Here is a 21,227-nt window from a genome sequence, read left to right as displayed (position 1 = left end):
TGAACTCTTCACTTCTTTTTGTCTGCACTGAGGAATTCCCCATAAACGAAGCAATACTACAGCGTATCTCCATAAGCACTTCATGTACTTTTATGCTGTGCGTAGTGCTTCATGCACTGTTCTTTTCCAGATGGCACAGTGCACTTCTTTGCAGTGTGTGCCACAGGTTCCAGGTGTTTCATCTGCGTGCCTGGATTTAAATGGACTTCAGAGCAGTCAGAGTTGTCCTGCTGCAAACATTTTATTTATGTATTAACCGTATTTGTACAGGAATAATGAATACCAAACCATATATAAATAATGATGAACATATATAAACACGTATGAATAAAATATCATTCGCTACACCCTATTTAGTTAATAGCCTCTGTGTATATACTGGACAGGTAGACATAAAAGACAGTACAACGCAGTGAAACATACCATAAACATGTGGTTACGACATAACAATTATATACATTTTCCCTCAATTCTGCCTCCACCCAACCAACATTCAGCAAAGTTCTCCTTGTAAACACTGGTAAGTACACACACACTCTCCTCTATGTCCCTTATGATCCTGTTGTTATCCCCGTATGGCATCTTGCTGAATGAATGAATCCATCCTGACAACAAATGGGATATAAGACAAAGAATATGTTTCCCTTCGCTCCCCCATATTACTAATAGATAGACTGTTGGGTTGCATAGCATAAATACTTTAACCACGTCGCCTCCATTTGTAACTGTGTGGCCCAAACAGATTCAAACAGGAACATATGAAATATAAATTGCCATTTTATAATGGCCCTGTGTGTGTGTGCATGTGTGTCTAAGTGTGTGTGTGTGTGTTGCATTGTAGTGATGCTCCGCAGGGACTACACAGCCCTTGTAGACAAAGTAAATTGAGGAGGATGAGAGACCAGGCTTTTCTATGGGGATTTAAGTTGCAATGGCAGACAGCGGGTCAGTACAAGGAAAATAAATTTAATCTAGCAACTTTTCTGCCCTAATTACCCCCCAAACACACACACACACACACACACACACACACACACACACACACACACACACACACACACACACACACACATGGAAATGTCAAATAAACACATAGGAATTCCTTTAAAATCTAATTTGCATGCAGGCAGAGGTGCATATCAAAAAGTGAATATCAATAAGAATGTATGAAATGTAAGTAAATGTGACAAGTGAGCTGTCATTATCTTGATGCTCAAAGCTTTGCCTTTAGCAGGTGTAACGTGTGTAAGTACAGTATGGAATGGATAAAAGAAACTGTACAGTTAAGCACACATGTAAACATTTTGTTGAGATTGGGTGTGTCAGTGAGGAGTTGAATCAAAATCTATGTTTTTGAGACCATAGTCATATTGATATCATATTATCATCTATTAAGATAGATTATATGATGTCCCTGTTATTTGGTGCACACCTTATATTAATTTATGCATCACTTTATAAACTATATATTATAAGAAAACAAGGCAAAAGTTAAACATTAAAACTAAAGCATGCAGCAAGAAATTAAAAAGAAATGGCCAGTAAAAAAAGATACCAGAGTGGAAAGAAAGCTGCCCGCTGATATAAAGTGTTGGTTGCTTATCACAATAGGAAACCGCTGAGCAAATGCACAGAACATGTTGACCAGAAGCAACATGGTTTCTTGGAGCTTGTACTACACTCCTGTTGGACATCCTGTCAACCCAGGGCTGATCCATCACACTCAGAAACACACACACATTAGTTGTGCATCTCCGATTGCAGATCTGTCATTGTAAAAGCTGTAGAACATCTAGTCTGCAGCTAAACAGCTGTAGTACATCTTAAATCAAGGGCCCATCGTTGTACTGGGTGAAGAACATCTAGTCTGTCTTGTTACAAACCTAAGACTGCAAATTGAGCCAATTATGGCTTCATGGATTTTACACATAAACACACACACACACAAAGAAAATGTTATATTGACTTGATTATATGGACATAATGCATCTACACACACCATTACACAGTGGCTTAATTACAACAACATAAATAGCACAAATAAATAATTGCGTACTGATTGCATTGCGTGCCTCTCAAGCACCTCGACAGCTGTTTTCTGACAATCATATTGATAAGTCTGATGGACTAAAGTCCCTTTGCTTGACCCTTTTGCACATAGAAAAACAACTGTGCTCTTTAGTTCATAAACATACATATGAATGCAACCACATAAGTACTCACAAGCACACAGGCTCTTACCTTTTTCCAGTATCACTCACTGTCACCAGACCAATACTACACTTTTAAGTAAGCACACACTTCTACAAACTTTATGGAAGCAAAATCTAAATATATTTCCCTAAACCAATGGCATGACTTTGTTCACTACTTATAGGTGGTTGTTCATTGAGAAACAATAGACTAAATGCCAAAGTCAAATGAAGCTGTTGTTGTTTTTGCTTGTAAATAAGCAAAAAATAATATTTTGAAACGTTTTAGTGTAGTAGGAGTAGTGCTGTAGGGAATTATTTATTTTAATTATTTACAGAAATACTTTCCATTCCAGGAAAAGATTGTTAACACTGTGAAATGTGAGAGGAACTCACACTAGTTTCCCATCCCTCAGAACTATGTTGTTGTCACTGTTCCTGTTGTACACAAACTCAATGCGGAAATTTGCTGCCATCTTATAGTTATTTCATCAGCTGATAATTTTGAATTTGAAGTCTGTGTGTCTTATCTTATTGCTGTGCTTCCAACAGATTGATTTTCCTTATAATATGGTATTCCTGCTTCAACGTATCACCCTCAAACCTTCATACAGAGTCACACAGACCTGATCCCAATTTGATGCATTTACAAAGCTCCGTCAGGGAGGAAACAGTCCACTCAGGGTGAGACAACTGAACTGCAGCTCCTCTGAAAGACCTGTGGTTTCTGGATATGATTATGTAGATTCAGAGACAGAAATAATAAAGCGAGAGGAAGAGGTCAAGTGACAAGGAAACAAAAAGACATGAGCAAGAAAGAAAGAAAAAAATTGGGCAGCAAGGAGGAGGGATAGAGAGGAAGAAACAAGAGACAGTAGGAATAGAGACATGCCTGTCCATCCGGCTCAGTGTACCAGTTCAGATAGCAGTAGCAACCTTTGATTTAGAGATAATCTCCTTATCCTCTCCTTTGTGATAAGTGGACATTGGATCTATCTGGAGTGACTCACTGCTGCTCTCTGTCTGTCTGCCTGATTGCCTTGTCACACAGACACACAGACACACACACACACACACACACACACACACACACACACACACACACACACACACACACACACACATCCATGCACTCATGCACACAAAGTCTGACCATACACAAATGCACAGGCACAGAGACATATCCATAGACATTGTCAGAGTCATTATCAGATCACACACACACACACACACACACACACTGAAGTTTTCAGCATAGACACACAGTTAGACCCAAAGATAGACACACACTGTCTTTCTTCCTCGCTCTCTCACACACATACACATACACGCACATAGTCTGAGGGTCTGGCTGAGCACCCAGGGGATGGATAGCATCACATTTAAACACTTAACAGGCCAACTGGCTGTCTTAATGTATCACAGACTCTTCCTTTCCATCCTACAGCTGCTGTGAGAGATAGACTGATACTGCAGATGTTTCTACTAATGGATCAAAAGACAAATGGGTCTTTAAAAGGGATAGCTGCCTCACAGGGGTGGTGTGTCTTTGGGAGATAATTATATGACATATTCTTTGTCTGGTGATTTTATCATATGCTATTTTTATTAGCTCAGCTGAGAATGTATTCTGCAGCTGCAGCAGTGCAATGTATCACGTTGTATACTACATGTTTTATGATTTTCTCTACGCAGTGAGTTTGTCATAGGTGGCTGTCATCATGAACAGCCATGAGAGATGACATCAATTTTACGTTATTACTTGTGAATATTATGTTATTTTCACATTTCTGTTTGACAAAAAGTTATGTGCTACTTTTATTTTGTTTGAAGTTATACTGTACTTTCTGAAATTAAGCAGCAAGTGGTAGTAAGTCTCTTGCCCTGGTTTTGTGGCATTTTTTCACAGTTGTTCACCACCCTGTAAAGGCATATTATTCAAAAATGATTTGAAAAGGCATGAACATGAATATCAAATACAAAAAATATTGTGGTGTTTAACATTTACTGTAATCTAAATCTCTTTTAAGTATAAGCTTATTGAGGTGACATCCGATCTAGAGAGAGCTTGAGGTATGCAGAACTAAACAGTGACTCAAATGTATGAACATAAATCAACAGAACGGTCAGTATAAGTCTTTATACAAATATACGTAACAAAAGATATGTAGGATGGCATGGCTTTGTACGAGTGAACTGAGAGGGTAAATGTTAAGAGTTATAGATTGTTATGAATGGCGGCCTTATTTGCTGTAGTCATACTCTGACCAGCAAAGGCAAATATATTCAAGAAGAAAACATCAGTAATGTTGTTTCAGGCAGAGAGAGAAAGAGAGAGAGAGAGAATTAAACCATTAGTCAAATGTTATTAATGACTCTCCTATATGCATGTGCCGGACAATTAACCATTCACAGGTGAATGTAACCGATAGGCGCCTTGCTTTCTCTGCGGTAAATCGAATGAACTTCGATAACATCAATGGCATCCCTCTTTTTTCCAGCACTCATTCATTCCGTTCTTTTTTCTTTTTTTTTCCGGTGTCCACAGGATGCTGGTGTCCCTTTGGTTATCAAACTATCGCCAAAATTTGCTCGCCCATCTATCGAGGAGGGAAGAGGCAAGGAGGGCAGGAGAGAAGGAGAGAGGGAAGAGCCTAATTACTTTAGCCTGTTCCACTGTCAGGTCATTAATAAAACCTAGTTATCTTCCAGTGACGCCCAGCCAGGAGTCTCCCTCAGCCATATCTCCCCTTATCTACTATAAAATATTTGGGAATATTTCCTCTGAAAATAATTCAAGATTTTTGTCGGGGTTGGATATTAAGAAAAGGGAAAAAAACATAGTGGCCATGCCAGAGATATTCATGGCTTAATGGAAAAGTCCCTCTAAGTGTGTGTGCTTGTGTCTGTATGTTTCCATGTGCATGCCCACACGCATGTGTGTGTTCCAGCTGGATAAATGTGCTAGAATTACACCAGCCTTGCCTTCATAAACATTGATGGATCTGGGCAACCTGCAAATGCAGATAAGGACTGTGGAAAAATCACTGGGGCAGCTTTTTACCTCTTGGCCAATGTATATTTAAAAAGGAGTATGCTATAGGTTACATGTGCATTACTTATTCTTTTGCCCACATACATCAATGACAAGCAGGGAAAAATGAATAGTCAATAATATAGTGGCCCACAGAGTCCAGCCGTGCATATTTTACACCCACCTCTATCAAATAGAAGTAGTTACTTGATACTGAGTCCATTTCCTGCAGTGTAACCTCTTGGCCCGTTCGCTCGGGAGTCTGGTAGATAGAAAACAGAGCGCACAGTTTGTAAATCAGGTTGGGAACATGGAGCTACACTGTTTTTTACCTGCTACCATCTGTCTCGCTACAAGCCTGGGACTAAGTTTACATTTTTCATCCCTGGCCAGCTTTATCAAATCAGGCAAACTGTTCACTGGACTTGTGGGGGCCGGGTATGGGCGCAGTAGTAACAGTCAAAGTGATTATTCATGGATATTATGTTGAGTTCACTTTGTAAATTCGTAAGTAATATTGTACCAGTTTTACCAGGCTGACTTTTTCCAAACCCTGTTCTCCAGGTATCACAATGAAACAAACAAAATGTGCGGACACGTGTTAAGTGTGTATGATGTCCCAAAGCTTTCAGATACAACCCACAATACCCATCCATTATCTTCACCTCCCCCCTCTGATGACAGGTCATTTCCAGCTGCTTTGAAACAGTAGCGCCCTCAGCTGTGTACTGGTCTCTGATCACACAAGAGCTGTATTCAGCAGGAAGTTGAGTCACAGGATAACTGGATATGGATTATAAAAGATGCTGTTCACTCAAAATATCCCGTCTAAAGCATTCCGGTGTAACTCAACTCAGCAGAGGAGAGAGGAGGAGTGAAGAGTTCAAACAAAGTGTCAGGAGAAAAAATGAACAGGTGTCTCCTCATGTTCGCTGGGCAAACAGAATGAAACACTATATTCACTCTATTCCAAGTCATTTAACTGTTTACATCTATTAAGAAGCAGTGAACTGTTCATTTTATTTGAAAGCCGAATCAGAATACTCAAGAATGAAAATTTAATTACAGCAACTGCAACTTGTGTTATAGAAGTGTAGTGCTATATTTTAGTTGTCTAACCCTAACCATACCTTACCCATAACCATGCACAAATAATTTACAAGGAATTAATGTTTAAAACATCATTAAGATTGGAAAAAAAAACATATGGGCCCTTACAGGGGAGAAAATGTGTAGCGCCATAGACTTCCCTACATGTTTAAAATGTAGTTCTCTAGGTCTATAAATGGTTCAATATTCCCTGTGTGTTTTTATCCATCCCTGTATAACATGCAATCAGTGTTTGACTACAGTGGTGTACTTTGTGTTGTATTGTATGTGCCATTCACTCCATATGGCCACTTTTTAATGCCATGCAAGCACTGACATGTAAATGTAAAGGGTGCTTTTCAACTTAAATAAGTTATTTTTAGGTTTACTGAAAGAATCATAGCAGTGGTTTTCTCTCTAAATCTCCGTTAAATGTGTATTTTCTATATCACCTATTACAAATAAACAAGTCAGATACTGAGAAGCACATACAATGTAATTTGTTAAACTCAGCAAATATACCTTGGAACTACATCTATATGGGGGCGATTCTGAACCTCATCATTTACATTCAGTGTCAGTGAAGGAAGTATGTGCCCTGTAGTGACGCAGATAGGAATGTAAAAGTGGAGTTGGTGGATGGGTGTGTAGTGGGGTCCAACTTCCATGCAGCTGATATTTGCTTTCTTTTAACCTCAACCACAATCTTTCCCTACTGCAACTTGTGTTATAGAAGTGTAGTGCTATACTGTAGTTGTCTAACCCTAACCATACCTTACCTTTAAAATTTTGTTCTCTAGGTCTCTAAATGGTTCAATATTCCCTGTGTGTTTTTATTACAGATGTGTAGTATATACTTTAAATCTGCATCACATAATAAAACAGTTTACATAAGCAGGCTTTGGAACAATTTCACCATAAATACATCAAGACTTCACGCACGCTGGTGCCCTTTATATTTTTTTGCCCCTGCGTCTGAGACAGCCTGAGTCTGGATACTCTGGAGTCTGGAGCACTGGATACTAATTGTGTATCCAGATCACTAATTAAAGTTGAACATATTTTTAAAGAACCCCAGAGACAACACTCCACACTCCCCATGCCCCTTTTGCCTCTCTGTAAAAAAACTTGGATTGTTTGGGCATGACCAACGAACATCTTTTATGAATAAAGATTGAATATATGCTCTTTGTTTATCTGAGATGGCTCTGTAGATAAAGTCAACGTCACAGCTGGCGCACTGGGTTTGATTCAATCACACTGCTTTCATCTAATATCCCCCACCACACACACGTAACCCACCCCCCTATGATTCAGGGTCAGCCATGCCCATCTCCTCTGCTCTGCATTTAGGACTCATGAATAAGTAATGACATCTCTCATCACCTCAGAGCACTGACAGTCAGGCCAAGAGCTTTCATCTGCTCCAGCCCATGTTCAATGTTAATGTTTTTCTTCCTTCCTGATCATGTGACAGACAAGCAGCTGACCCGAAACCACCATAAACAGTAGCAACCTGTAAGTGCATGACGGTGAGGAAATGGAAATATGGAGCTAGATTATTTGATTTTGATTTAAAGTCATTACTCAGGCAGGGTCAGTGCTCAAGTTTGCAAACTTTTCCGAACCCCAGTACTTAAGTTTATGGGTAAAATTAATTTCTGAAATATCCTGTATTATCCTCTATTAAGCTTAAGTTATTTAAAAGCAATATATAGTTTGGGAACTTAAATATAGCCTGTTTCTGCCAGGGACAGGAATGAAAAGAGAGTCAATAAAGAAAAATGCCCTTAAGTGAGGACTCACAAGTATGAGGTTACTCTCAGGCCAGTGAAAACAAACAGATACAGTTAACTCAATAAAAACGCAAGGAGCAACAACACCTTAGCCCGATGTTCATTGACTTTTTCAGGACAATAAAGACTGGCCTGGCAGTTGTTTTTTTTAAGTCCCAGAACGATAAATTAGATAATCGGATTATCAAATCCATTACTGTCTCAATATAGCATCAAACAAGTGTGTGCTTTAATATAAACATGATTTATCTGAAGGAAGTGTTTCACAGTAATGCAGGAAGCATATAATAAAATGTGGGACGTTTTGATGGTGACAATTGCCATATAACATACTTTTATTGCATAATCAAACAGCTTTTGTCAATTAAGATTACATAATCAATACTAACCTTTCAGTTTAATACCAGAGATATAACTGTCTCTGTCTCTTCCTGTTATACTGTACATACATCATTTAATCACAGAATTGCATGTGTCCCTTTCCCCATCCTCATATACCAACATATTGTATAACCAAACCAGAAATTGTTAACTGTTTTAGGAATATGAATTTAGCTACATCATCCACCTCCATCACTGTAGTTGCAATTTATCTATATCAATTCATTTTAACAGTAATTTTTCACAGTTGTTATTCTACAACCTGGTGTCTCATTGGTCAGGCATTTCACAGCTACGGTGGTTCCTCTGGAATACAGAAGAACTTTTACTGTAGGATAATTAGCAAAAGCCACGATGGCTGGACAGATACAGAGACTGCACAGCTATTTGGGGTGTTCTGCTGCTTCTGTCATTCCAATGACAGAAGCAGAGACACTGCCGTGAGATTGCAGGGGAAGTGTAATGCAGAACATTGAAACCATTTGACCATTTACTCCCAAATGTGACATAAAAATCACCAAAAACAACAATCTTGCAGAGTTTGAAAAAAAGTCCCAACAAGGCGAAAGGTCTAGAATACAAAGCACAGGACGGAGACTTGTATTTGGTCCAGCTGTAAGGTTCACGGCTACCTTAAGATGCCCTGATGCTCTTGTAAACGAAAAAAGTTTCGGATTATTACTCATCAAAATGCATTGTGTGTATCCTTGAGGTCTAACAAATGTGTTGAGTTTTCTTAAAAGTTTCACACCTGCATTACATCCACGTTTAATCGCTAGCAGTGTTCTTGTTCCCTGCTTCTTGCTGGCACATTGCTGCATTTCTTGGTGCATTAACTCCACCTGTAGATGACGGTGCTAGTGTGAAACTATTAGCACGAATGTTTATCACTTCCACCATGTGTGTCCCCAAGAACATGCATAAGAACAAACAAAACAGGGAACCAAAAGTAAAAAAAAAAATCATGCTCCATTTAGCTACTGGTGGTCAAAACCTCTACAGGGTAAATTTAGTTTAAGGCTAGGGAAAGATTGCGGTCCTACATGCAAACAAGGCATTGTTTCATCTTAAATTATGTTACAACGGTGATGTATTTTCATCAGTAGATTTATATGTGTCTCCAACAATGAATTGTGATTTGGCTCCGGTACATCTTATTTGTCACTTTGAAATATGGTGAAAACCAAAACATCTAGTGATGGATTTGTCTTGAAGATGAGTATATGGTTTTTGGGGGTTGTAACTAACCATCCCAATCTGTTCTCTGTTCTCTGTTCTCTCTCTCTCTCTCTCTCTCTCTCTCTCTCTCTCTCTCTCTCTCTCTCTCTCTCTCTCTCTCTCCTTCTATCCCTTTCATACATTTTTCCTCCTCTTTTGTCACTGTTGAAGAGCCCACCCCCCTCCCACCACCCACCCCCCACCCCTCACTTTTGCATATTCATTTCATGTTAAATTGATGGATTAAGTTATCCCTGGCTCAAAATCAATTGTGGCTTGCTTTTCCTTATTCCTTTACACTGGACCTCGGTCCCAGAGAGGGAGAGAGAGAGAGGCGAGGAGAGAGAGAGACTGGGAGAGAGAGAATGCATTGAGACACTGATAAGGCTCAGTCCCATTATATGTCATTTTAAACAAAGCAGCAAAGCAGCCTGTGGAGACTCCCTATCAGCTATTAAACAGAGACATAGCATGCAGCCTGAGATTGATGATTAGCATTTTCTCCTGGTAGAATAAAGATGCTGGCTGGACCAGCGATAACCGCATAGACTAAAAAGAAATGCTTCCCTTTTCTCCCCTCTATTTCTTTTAGTATTTTTCTCTCTCTGTTCTTGAGTCCATAAATATCCATATCCATACATTACTATTTCTTTCTCTTTTTTCTCCCACTCTCTTTTTTCTCCCTTTACTCTTTCCTTTTCTCCCTCTCCCGTCACCCTGTCGACTCCCTTCCTTCTCTCCCCCTCTCTTTACCAAGGCAAATAAATGCACAGGCCGTGTTGCTGTTCTTTTGTCTTGCGTCCTTGTGTAATCTGTTAGGAGTGGACAACATGGAATCCCTTATGTCACAGCCGGAGACTTGTAAGTCCTGGCCAGATACAAGGCAGAATGACACAGAATGAAAGCGGGGTAAAAGGGGGGATTTAAGTAAGAGTTTGATAGGAGCGTGTAGGGCCATTGTTTTCTTTGCTGCAAGACCAATGTCAACCATTGTGCTGGGACAGTTTTAACACCATGTAAGAGCTGCAAGACAGCTGGGTTTTAGATCTAGAGAAAGGATGTTTCTGCTTGATAATCTGTCTGCTGTTGAATGTCACTGTATTCAGCCACAGTGGAAAATTACATTTACTCTTCAAAACTACACAGAATCCTCTCACATTTTTAAATTTTTCTTCACAAAACACTTGTGAGAGGTTTTGCAAGAATAATCTTCTTTATTCTCATAATTACAAGTTATGGAACGTATCACCCCAAGTCACCAGAGTCAAATGCACACTGACCTTCACATCTTTACTTTCTTTTCCTCCATTCACTAAACTGCTGCCTGTTTTGAGTTTTGTCTCCTCTCTTTAACCCTTTTATGATGGACAAATGAATATTTCTTTTTTTTCATTTATACAAAGCACACATTATTTGAGCTATAATTCCACTACAGATTTAGACTCATGCAGTTTGTGCAGTTTCATTCTGTTCCTGGAACTTTTCAAGGTGTTCTACTGAATTGTGCTCTCTTGAGGAGTCAGTTCTGAGAAGTATGCTTGTTAAAAGCAGATACCTATTTAATTCATGTGAAAGGCTACGCTGTCCAAAAACTCTATTGAGGTGTTAAGATAAAATGTGAAAAGTCTCAGGTTGGTAGTGTTGTGTGGCCTAACTTTCAGGTCCCTATGTTTTTCTTAGTTTTCTTCATCATCCAGATACCTTCAAAGAATCACAACAGAAAAACTTTACTGTTAGTTTTAAAATCTAGCTGACTTCTCAAACAATATGTGTTCTGACTTTCCAGGTAACAGCCTAATAGCCACTTTTACTTGCTTGTTTTCCATCCCAATGTAATCCATGTCGGATTAATATTGATTTCTGACAATTTGACAGTCCCTCAGTATAGTCCCTTAATATATCCAATTACCTTCACATTTTGGTAAGAATATTTTTTCACCTATTAAGCACTACAAGTTTCATTATAATTATAGTAGTAACAGTAATTCCAATCACCAGTTCACAAAAAAAAACTTTCAGTCAGGACAGTTTATCATGTGATTCTGCAAAACTGGCGTAACCGACCAGATTGCATGCTATAAATCATGTAGAAGTTGTTTCCATTCTGACTAAAAGAGCAACATTTCACCTGTGACCAAACCACCAGCCACGCCAGTAATTATGTGCGTCTTTGCAATCAGACTGTTTTTACTCGATGTACTAGAATTCACATCAATAACCATGCATACACAAAATACATGAGGGGACATGTAAAGTTACAGAAAACCACACTTGGCCCCCATGCAGAGACACAAAAACACAATTGTGTGCACGTGCATGTGTATATGTGTGAAGGAGCATACACACACATTGTACATGCAGTAACACACAGATACAGTAAGGAGGCGTATACACACATTCATGCAGATATAGATGTATACACACAGAGACACAATGTTTGTCTTGCGGTCCTCCCAGTGGTCTTCCCAAGTGGTCAAAAGAACATCACTAGAGCTCCTCCATTTGCTCACAGCTAGTACTGCAACACAAAATATCCTGTATGACATATTCCACTGTGTAGCTGCAGAAAAGACATGAAGAACATGATATATGTAAAAATACAACTGAAGAGACAGCTATTTAATGAAATATATACATCTTATATCACTTTTTTTTATCATAAACAGTAACACTCTACCAAGCCAGGCCAGAATAATGTCTCAGACACAAAGTAGTTGCGAGCATTAAGTAGTAACGTAAGCCACAGACATACTTTTTACATATAAGGAGAAAACAGAACCAAAATCACATTTATGTTAGGTGCAGTTAGGTGCAAAGACGTAACATAGAAAGTTATGACTATCTTTGCATAAAAATCCTACTTGAACCACACAATTACATATTATAAACAGTTTCGTACAGATGTCCCACAAAATATCTTGTAACACATACTTAGATATGAACCATATGTTGGCTGTATATGTTCACTGTATTCCACATAGTACGTAGTTTACAAAATGATACGGTCCTAAACTACCTTGTATAAAAATATAGTAAAATATCAATAATACCACATGTACCTCAACTTTGCATGCAATGCAAAAGCAAATAAAAAAACACTAAGATATCACTAAACAAAATAATTCCAAAAGTAATCTTTAGATTATGCATTAATGCCACTAAACTTGACACTTAGTTTTCTTAGCTTGTTTTGCTTAGTACTGTTCCGATTACCAGCAAGGGAGAGGAGATTATTCTTCTTACTTGTTCACATTCTACACTCATATTTTCACTGTGTCGCCACCACCGCCAAAAAGACGTGAACTAGATGCCCTGGATAAGATGAGGAAATGACCATGGCAAAGAGAGAGAAAGGTCCAACAGGAAAACAAGAGCATGAAATCAAAATCTCATTGCTTTGATATCTTTGTCATCACCATAGATGGTCAATTAGACTCAACATTATCTGCCTTACAGAACAGGACATGACATGAGAGTCGGCGAGAGCGAAAGAGAGAAAAAAAGGGCACATTTGTTGCAGTGTTGACAGATGTGGAGACTCGAAAGGACATTTACCAAAAAAAAAACTTACAGAGAACATTCACCACAAGAAACTGCCTTTCACAAAATTGCACATTCATCCTCCCATGCCACCATGCTTTTTCCATTCCTGCATTCCCTGACAACTTGTTCCTATCAAAGGGATGTAATTTTGTTTTTGTCTACATCTTTTCAATCAGCTCATCAAAGAAAGAATTCACCCTCTGTTTCTCTGTCTGATTCTCTATACCCAGCCTTGTCTACTTGATATTTGCCCTATCTGTTTATATGATGTTTGCAGTGGTCCTCTACTGTGTCATGTAATTGAGCCAAAGCTCTCTTTTGATAGGCTGATTATGTTGCCTGTGTTGCTAGTCTTGAATGAGTGGTGATGTATATTAGTGGGAAATCCGTCTCTTTTTAGTGAGCCAGATCATTTGGCTCAGCTCAGCAATGAGAGCCGGCTCTTTCTGCTCCCAAAAGGCTCTTCATTTAGTACCACATATGGCTTTTATAATTCAGCCAAATTCAGCTATGTTTTGACATGTGATTTGTATGTGTGCTCATATATCACTATTATTCAATTTAATTATACTAAACCTTATCATTTCGAGAATACCATAATTTTACATTATACTTACTAAAAATCTAAAATGACATTGAATGTGAGTCTGTAACACATGTGTATCGATGTTAGTTTTATTCAAATTATAAAACATTGAATTATATTAAGTCCCACCATATTTGAGTCTTGAAGTTATGACCAAAGTGAAACGTTTCTGGATTGTTTTTGATTGTATTTAACAAATATGTGATTCTATAATTCTGTCTTGCATTCATTTATAAAAAAAGAAAGAAAAACAGAAATCGGCTAGAGCTGACTCTTTCACAAGCAACACGTGACTAATGTATATTACTCTGAGAGAGCCCAGTATAGAAGGAGAGAGGGACTTGTGTTCCTTGAGCAAGCAGTGTCTTGCTCAAGGAACACTTGGGCAAGACACTGAAGCTAGAATTACTACCGATGAGTAGGCCAGCACCTTGCATGGCAACTCTGCCACCATCACAGTGTGGCTATTTGTGTGAATGAGAGGCAAAGCATAAAGGTTGTTGTCTGCTAAGGTAGAGAGATGCTTTTTAACTGCTGTCCATTAACCAGGTCCTGGCAACCTCACAGTGATGACGGGGATCTAGAAAGTTACTGCACCTGTTCAAGAAATAATGTTTTAGTGCATGAACTAACCAGACATAAGCCTAATGTTTTAATTAGTGTGCTTTAAAGGCACTAGTATAGATGGATTTTGTTCACTTTGAAAAGAGCAAGGCCTTGTGTCCAGTCTTTGTGCTAAGCTAAGCTAACCAGCTGCCAGCTAGCTTCAAAATTATGTGACACATGAGAGTGGAAATAATCTACTATCTAATCTCTGTCTAACTCCTAGCAATAAAGCACATAAGCCCATTTCCAAAAAATGACAAATTATTCCTTTAACTCGTATGTGAAGCTACTGCTTCATTGACACAAATGAGTAAACTGACTTTCAGGACGTATGGAATAAACCTGCATTTTGACCTTTAAAATCATCCGTGGTGTACTGCAGCACATATGTCTGGCTCCAAAACCATAAAATGTTAATTCACCTTTCCATTTTAAACGCAGGGGCTTTAACTCTTCTGTTTTCACTGACAAATGAGAGACTGAAATGAATATTTGGCAAACACAAACCAAATATGGTGCATAATAAAATGACACATTTTCAAAGCAAAGTCTATTTTATGGTCTTCATCTGAAAGTAGCTAACGGAAGATGTGGCCCACTGAAGTGATGGGTGTGCCTTTTAGTGAGTATCATTTAAGCCAAATGATATACATAATGGATTATTCCTACTAAATTATGAAGCATAACAACTGCCACACTATGATGTTGGCAGTGTTGTTTTATACCTCAGAAACCAGAGTGATGCTTGTTGAAAGATCTGGTTCTTTACCAGTGTACCATGACAGTCTGGTGCGAGATCAAGTGGGCATTCCAATTATAGTAGAAATCACTGATACGATAAAAGAGTTCATAAGGGGAAATAACTTAAATGATCATAGTCTGTGCCCTCTCTGTTCCCTTCTAAATCAAAGCCTTGGGTTTTATTACATCTTTCTTTTACTCTCATACACATGCACAAATACACACAAAGACATGGGTCACTGATGTCTTAGTGCCTTATCACGGTTTTAGCACAGGTTTCTGTCATCTAACACTCGACCCCTGATGATAGCACAACAGGGCATGGGTAACTGTGTGTGTGTGCGTGTGGGTGTGTGTGTGTGTCTGTGTGTGTGTGTGTGTGTGTGTGTGTGTGTGTGTGTGTGTGTGTGAGCAAGGGCAGCATGTAAGAGTTTATCAGTTTCCTCTTCCTGTTCTCTATCACCCAGTCACATTCCAAAGCCATGACCTCCCTTTTGATTCCCAAATAGACTCATGTCTCTATTTATTGTCCCTCCTCTGTTTATTCAACACCTCAGTCTTTATGTCTCTTTGACTTTCTTTCAAGAAGCTTGACAACACCACTGAAAGTTAAGCTTACACGGAGAAGATCAAAGCATGTTGAAAATCCAAAATTCGCGATCATTCAGTCCCTCGGTGCTCACACACAGCCCAGCTTGTTCTCAAGGTCAAAGTCCATCCCTTGAATATTCCTGCAACATTTTTCACAAGTGTCAAATGTCACATTCATGTGTTCGGTGTATCAGTCTCACCTCCTGAATGGCCGACTCTTTTCAGACGGAGGGTGATGATTTCCCCCATCAAACATTACCCTTCAGAAGAGGGCACTCAGCACCACTTACTGAATTCTTCACAAAGAAAACACACACACAAACACACGCCTGTATAATCCCTCTTTACACGCCCCCCCTGTGTAGCATGTCTTTGTTTTTTGCCTGTGTAAAATTACAGTTGTACAGGTGTCCAGCCGGCAAAGCGATGTTGACAGACAGGCATGCAAGAGGACAGCCAAGCACTTGTGTTCGCCACAAAGCTCTTTCTTGTCTTACAACTGGCTGTCCTGCCCAGCATGTGGCTTTGGTTACAAAAACCCAGCTCCTCTAGCAGAAGCCCCCTTCATCTCCCTGAGGAACACAGAGGACGATGGAAGGTGCTTTCCAAGATGAGCGGCAAAGTGGCTTCCTCTTTCAAAGGGCCGTGGATGTACACGGCTCATGGATTCCTGTGCTAGCTGTGAGATAGCGCGGCACCTGGAGAGGCCAGACAGGAAGAAAGGACAAGAGACTAGAGGAGAGAGATGATATATATAAAAAAAAAAACAGAGAAGCTGCTTAGATTCAATGCCAGGGAAGGGGCCGGCAGCTCTCTCAGATTTCAAGTGTTCGTTGTGTGAAATTGTGGTTTCAAACGCTAACAATCAGACTGCCTACCCACCTCTACCCCTCATCCCGCACTCATCATCAGCATATCATGAAATATGTAGATTAGCACATTCACAAAAGCAAGCTGCACAGAGCTCAGTATTATGAATTCCACTTTTACCTGTTGGACAAAATCCCCTCTCTGGGATACATCTACAGTATTATACTTTTGTTTGAGCTTTTTCATCTTAAAACAAGTGTTTTCTCCTGCAGCCAAATGTAAAACAGAAAATGCATGTGTTTATATCGAATACAAAGAGAAATGAAACAAAAGGAAATGTCTTTGTTCTTGAAGCTTGGGACAGGGGTAAAACAAAGGGCCTTTGGTGATTGACACATCCAGAGAGTCCCCTGCCAATCTTGCGCACAATCCATTTCCTCAAGCCAAAGTGTTCTCTTTGTGTGTTGAATATGTTTTGGAACATGCCGGCCATTGATTGACATGGGCGCAGGGGCTGGTAAAACATTACTGTGGTGTGAAGCAAACAACAGTCCGTCTGTCACTCTGCCTCAGATGTTTGGCCTGAGGGGGTATACTGATGTAATAATGGTACAGAAATCTGGACATTCTCTCTCCTCCCATTCCCTTTCACTCATTCTGCTTGCTCTAAAACATTCTCATTTAAGTTTTTGCCCTTAAATTATCTTTCAGCCCTCCACCTGGTCTTCGGACTGACTGCACTGATCTGCTGTATGTCTTTCTCTTATGCTCTGCCTCAACTTTCTTTTGTTTTAGCAAGACACATTCAGCCTTTAAATGTCCTCCCTGACCAGTTTTCATTTGGCCAAGAGCAAGAGGCTGTTTTAGTTTTGGATCTGGGTTTAAGTGTTTTAGTTTAGGGACATTGGTGATGCTGGTGGGTACCCAAGACGATAGACATAATTCACATACCCCCTGAGTGGTGGAAGCACACCACATTCTCGTCTGACTTGTCCTAAGGGAAAAACTCTCAGGCCCCTTTTAATAATAATCATCACAGTATTATTGACAAAACCACATATTAACCACATACATATTGTCCCATTTTAGGTTTTGCAGTACACAGTACTTGTGGCTTTTGAGTAAATACTATGTACAGCAATGATAGCGACATATTTATATTTGTTTAGGATATTGAAACTTCCTTTTTTTCTTCAAACAGTTGGAAGGCAAAGTAGTGACACCCAGTGCGAGTCACCACCTTGGACCTTTCTGTTTCCAAATGAAAACAATAGAAAAAAAATGCTGTATATATAAAATGTCCTGATACTTGTGTATTTCCAAAATGTCATATGGATTGATTCAACGCTGGCATTACAATTTTAATCAGCGGTGTAGAACCAGGTGTTAAAACGCATGCGGCAGCCCTCCGGGCCATAAGAAATTGGACAAGGCACCAGGAAATTGTGTCTCCTCCAGAAACAAGTGTTTTGTGATTGTTTACCCCATGTCTTTAAATTGCATTTCTTCCTTTTTAATTTAAGCACCTCAGCTATGGGATTGAAGGAGGGAAAGAGTGAGGTAAGGGAATGGGGAAAACCTTTTCCTCTATTTTTTTTCCTTTTTCTATCCCTCCATCTTCTCCAGTATTAACCCTGTCTGATGTGATTCCTGTCAAATGCAAATGTCACGACCTGATATGGTCAGCCCAGAGGGCACTTTGACTACATGTTCTACACCCAAATTAAAATATGAAGTTGAATGGTGTGTGCATGTGCATGTGCATGCTGCATGTCTGTGCACATGTGTATGTTTGACTGGCTGATCTTGACATACTTGCAATTACAAAAAACGTAAGCAAAAACATGATTGCTGAGAGGACAAGGAGAAATCAAGTGTGATAAATAAAGTACAACTTCCAAAGTACAGTACCTTTGTTCACACAGCATGCCTGAGCTCCTATATGAACATGTAGTTGAATCAATAGGTTTTCGAATGGGAGTCTCAAAAGAGACTTTAGAAACTGCATACATAGCTCAGCTTATAAGCAATAGAGTACAGCACTGTGGCAAAGATAAATGCTGCTTTTAGATTCGTATCTGTGTATTTTGGCTATGATTTCAAGTTGTCCTACAGTTCTTCATTATCATAAGCACGTTATCATATACTCGGACAGTGGAAAAATACATATAGCCAAATGACATATAATAATAAAATTTGATATCAAAGAGATACTTCTTTGTGGATAACCCGACATGTGGTCCATTCAAAATTTACCTATTGGCAACTTTACTCTGAAATAAATGTCTGTTATCATAGTCCCTTGAGTTTTTAATGACACTGCATTGAACACAGAACATTTTATTCAACACCCTATTACAGTCACACATTTACACTTCCTGCAAAACTTCCTTCACTCTTACACATTCTCTCCTCACAAGTGACTAACTGCGAATAAGAATTAAACTTGGCATGGTGTAAAAGGAATTAAATATAGCAGGAGGTTATGAGTGACAGGTAATTGGTCACAAGACACATGCAAGTCTTCTCTATTGCATTCCAAAAATTCATTATTTGATCATCATCATAATAAAATTGTGTCTCAGTAGTCATTATTCTTATCCCTTGAAAAGGCCATAGATAGATTTTATTAACAAAAAGGAAAGGTTATACATATTATTTGTTGACTATAATTGGTGTCCAACTCTTCATGTAGTAAGGAGTGGGTGAAAATGTACTCTGAAGTGGATTATATGGCCCACAAGAGCTGTAAATGTGCCTCTGTGTGTGTGTGTGTGTGTGTGTGTGTGTGTGTGTGTGTGTGTGTGTGTGTGCGTGCGTGCGTGCGTGCGTGCGTGCGTGTGTGTGTGTGTGTAGGCTACGATTGAGTGGGTACAAAGTTTCAGTATTTATTTTTTTCTGAAACACAGTGTACTGTGAGGTTTTCACCACTAGAGGGAAGCACACAATCAGTTATGAACGTGAAACAAAGCACAGTACTAAATGTAATATGCCAGAATACCTCTGAAAGACTACACCATTGTCAAATGCTTTATATGCACTATTATTATATATGTAGTAAACTGATTAATTAATATTCTATTATATTATTATGATATTCTAATATCAAAACCATAGTTTGCAACACACATTTTAGGGATAATCCAGTTCAGTATTGTATTTTGCTGTAAAACTGTCAAATGCCCCCACATTTGGACATTTATTTTTTATAGGGTTATGGGTTTCAATTAGCAATTTAAAAAAAAAAAATCCCTACATCAATTCAATTAAAGTGCATTTGTATTTATTCAAAATAATTTGCAAAACATTCGTACTTTGGGAACTACTGATATCTTTATATATATATATATATATATATATATATATATTACAATTTGTGACTAAAATCATATGGGCTGTTCACTTGCATCCGAATCCAATTTATAGTTTCCCACATGCAATGATGACATTTAAACCATCTACAAATGTATATAATCTATAAATATAGTATTTATGATGTAATGTCATATCTGGCTGTTGTGAGTCATTTTTCAGAACCATTGACTGCACTCAGAGCATTACACCCACTCGATTACTTATGTGTACACATACATGTGCGCGTGCGTGCACACACACACACACACTAAGGGCAGGTACAGCTCTTATGGACCATACAATCCACTTTATAGTACATTTTCACTGAACCATCCAATAATAAACACCAACTTTTATTACTCCCACTCTTCTGCTACATGAAGAGCTGAACACCAATTCTAATCCGCTAATAATAGGTATAACCTTTCCTTTTGTTCGAAGCAAAGCTGGTGATGCTGCCTCCTCATTAGCAGCCTTAGTCACCAGAGTGTTTAGATAGCTAGAGAGAGCGAGAGATCAGATATATTGGTCAAACATATTGATAACTAGATCTTATCCAGAGATGGAGTGAGGTAATTAAACATAGTTTCAACCCACACCATTTTTAGCTGGTTGCACAAAGAGGTGGTGAAGTGTAACTGTATCTACAGCTGTGTGTCTCTTAATATATATGCCAGTTTTATTAACTGCTTTTGCGCATACACACACTTAAGTTGTAGCAATGGTTAGTTCCTGTTTTCAATTTATGATTGAGGAATTGGGCCTTTAATGACATGAGCTGAGTTTCCCTCATAAGTATGCTCAACGATGTGGGGAAATTCAAACAGAGAATCAAATAATTCCAAAGTATATGTTGGAAATACAAATTGTATTCATGTATGTTTACCTATATTAACCCTTTCACTCCCTATCTCTTTAAGCTTGACATCTCAGAGGTGTACACTTCAGCGTGTAATGGTAAACATGACAACAATCAGCAACCATAAGTAGATTTTTTTAAATTTTATCATTATTTTATTTATTTATTTATTTATTTATTTATAATTTATGTATTTGTAGTGTCCTGTCACACTATGGGTGGGACATCTTTTCTCTATAACACAACACAGCACTGCAAGAATTCCTAGTCCAGTTACAGGTTACACCACTGAGACAATGTTTTTTCATTTACAAAAAAAAAAAAAAAAAAGAAAAACTCACACATAAGTTTCAAAATATTTGACAGTAAGAATATTGTATAGGTTTACGTAAGCCTATTTTGTACACGAGTTGCTGCCCTCGGCTCA

The sequence above is a fragment of the Dicentrarchus labrax genome, unplaced genomic scaffold (assembly GCF_905237075.1).
Source record: "Dicentrarchus labrax unplaced genomic scaffold, dlabrax2021, whole genome shotgun sequence".
Taxonomy (NCBI): Eukaryota; Metazoa; Chordata; class Actinopteri; family Moronidae; genus Dicentrarchus; species Dicentrarchus labrax.
This window is presented reverse-complemented; position numbering follows the sequence as displayed.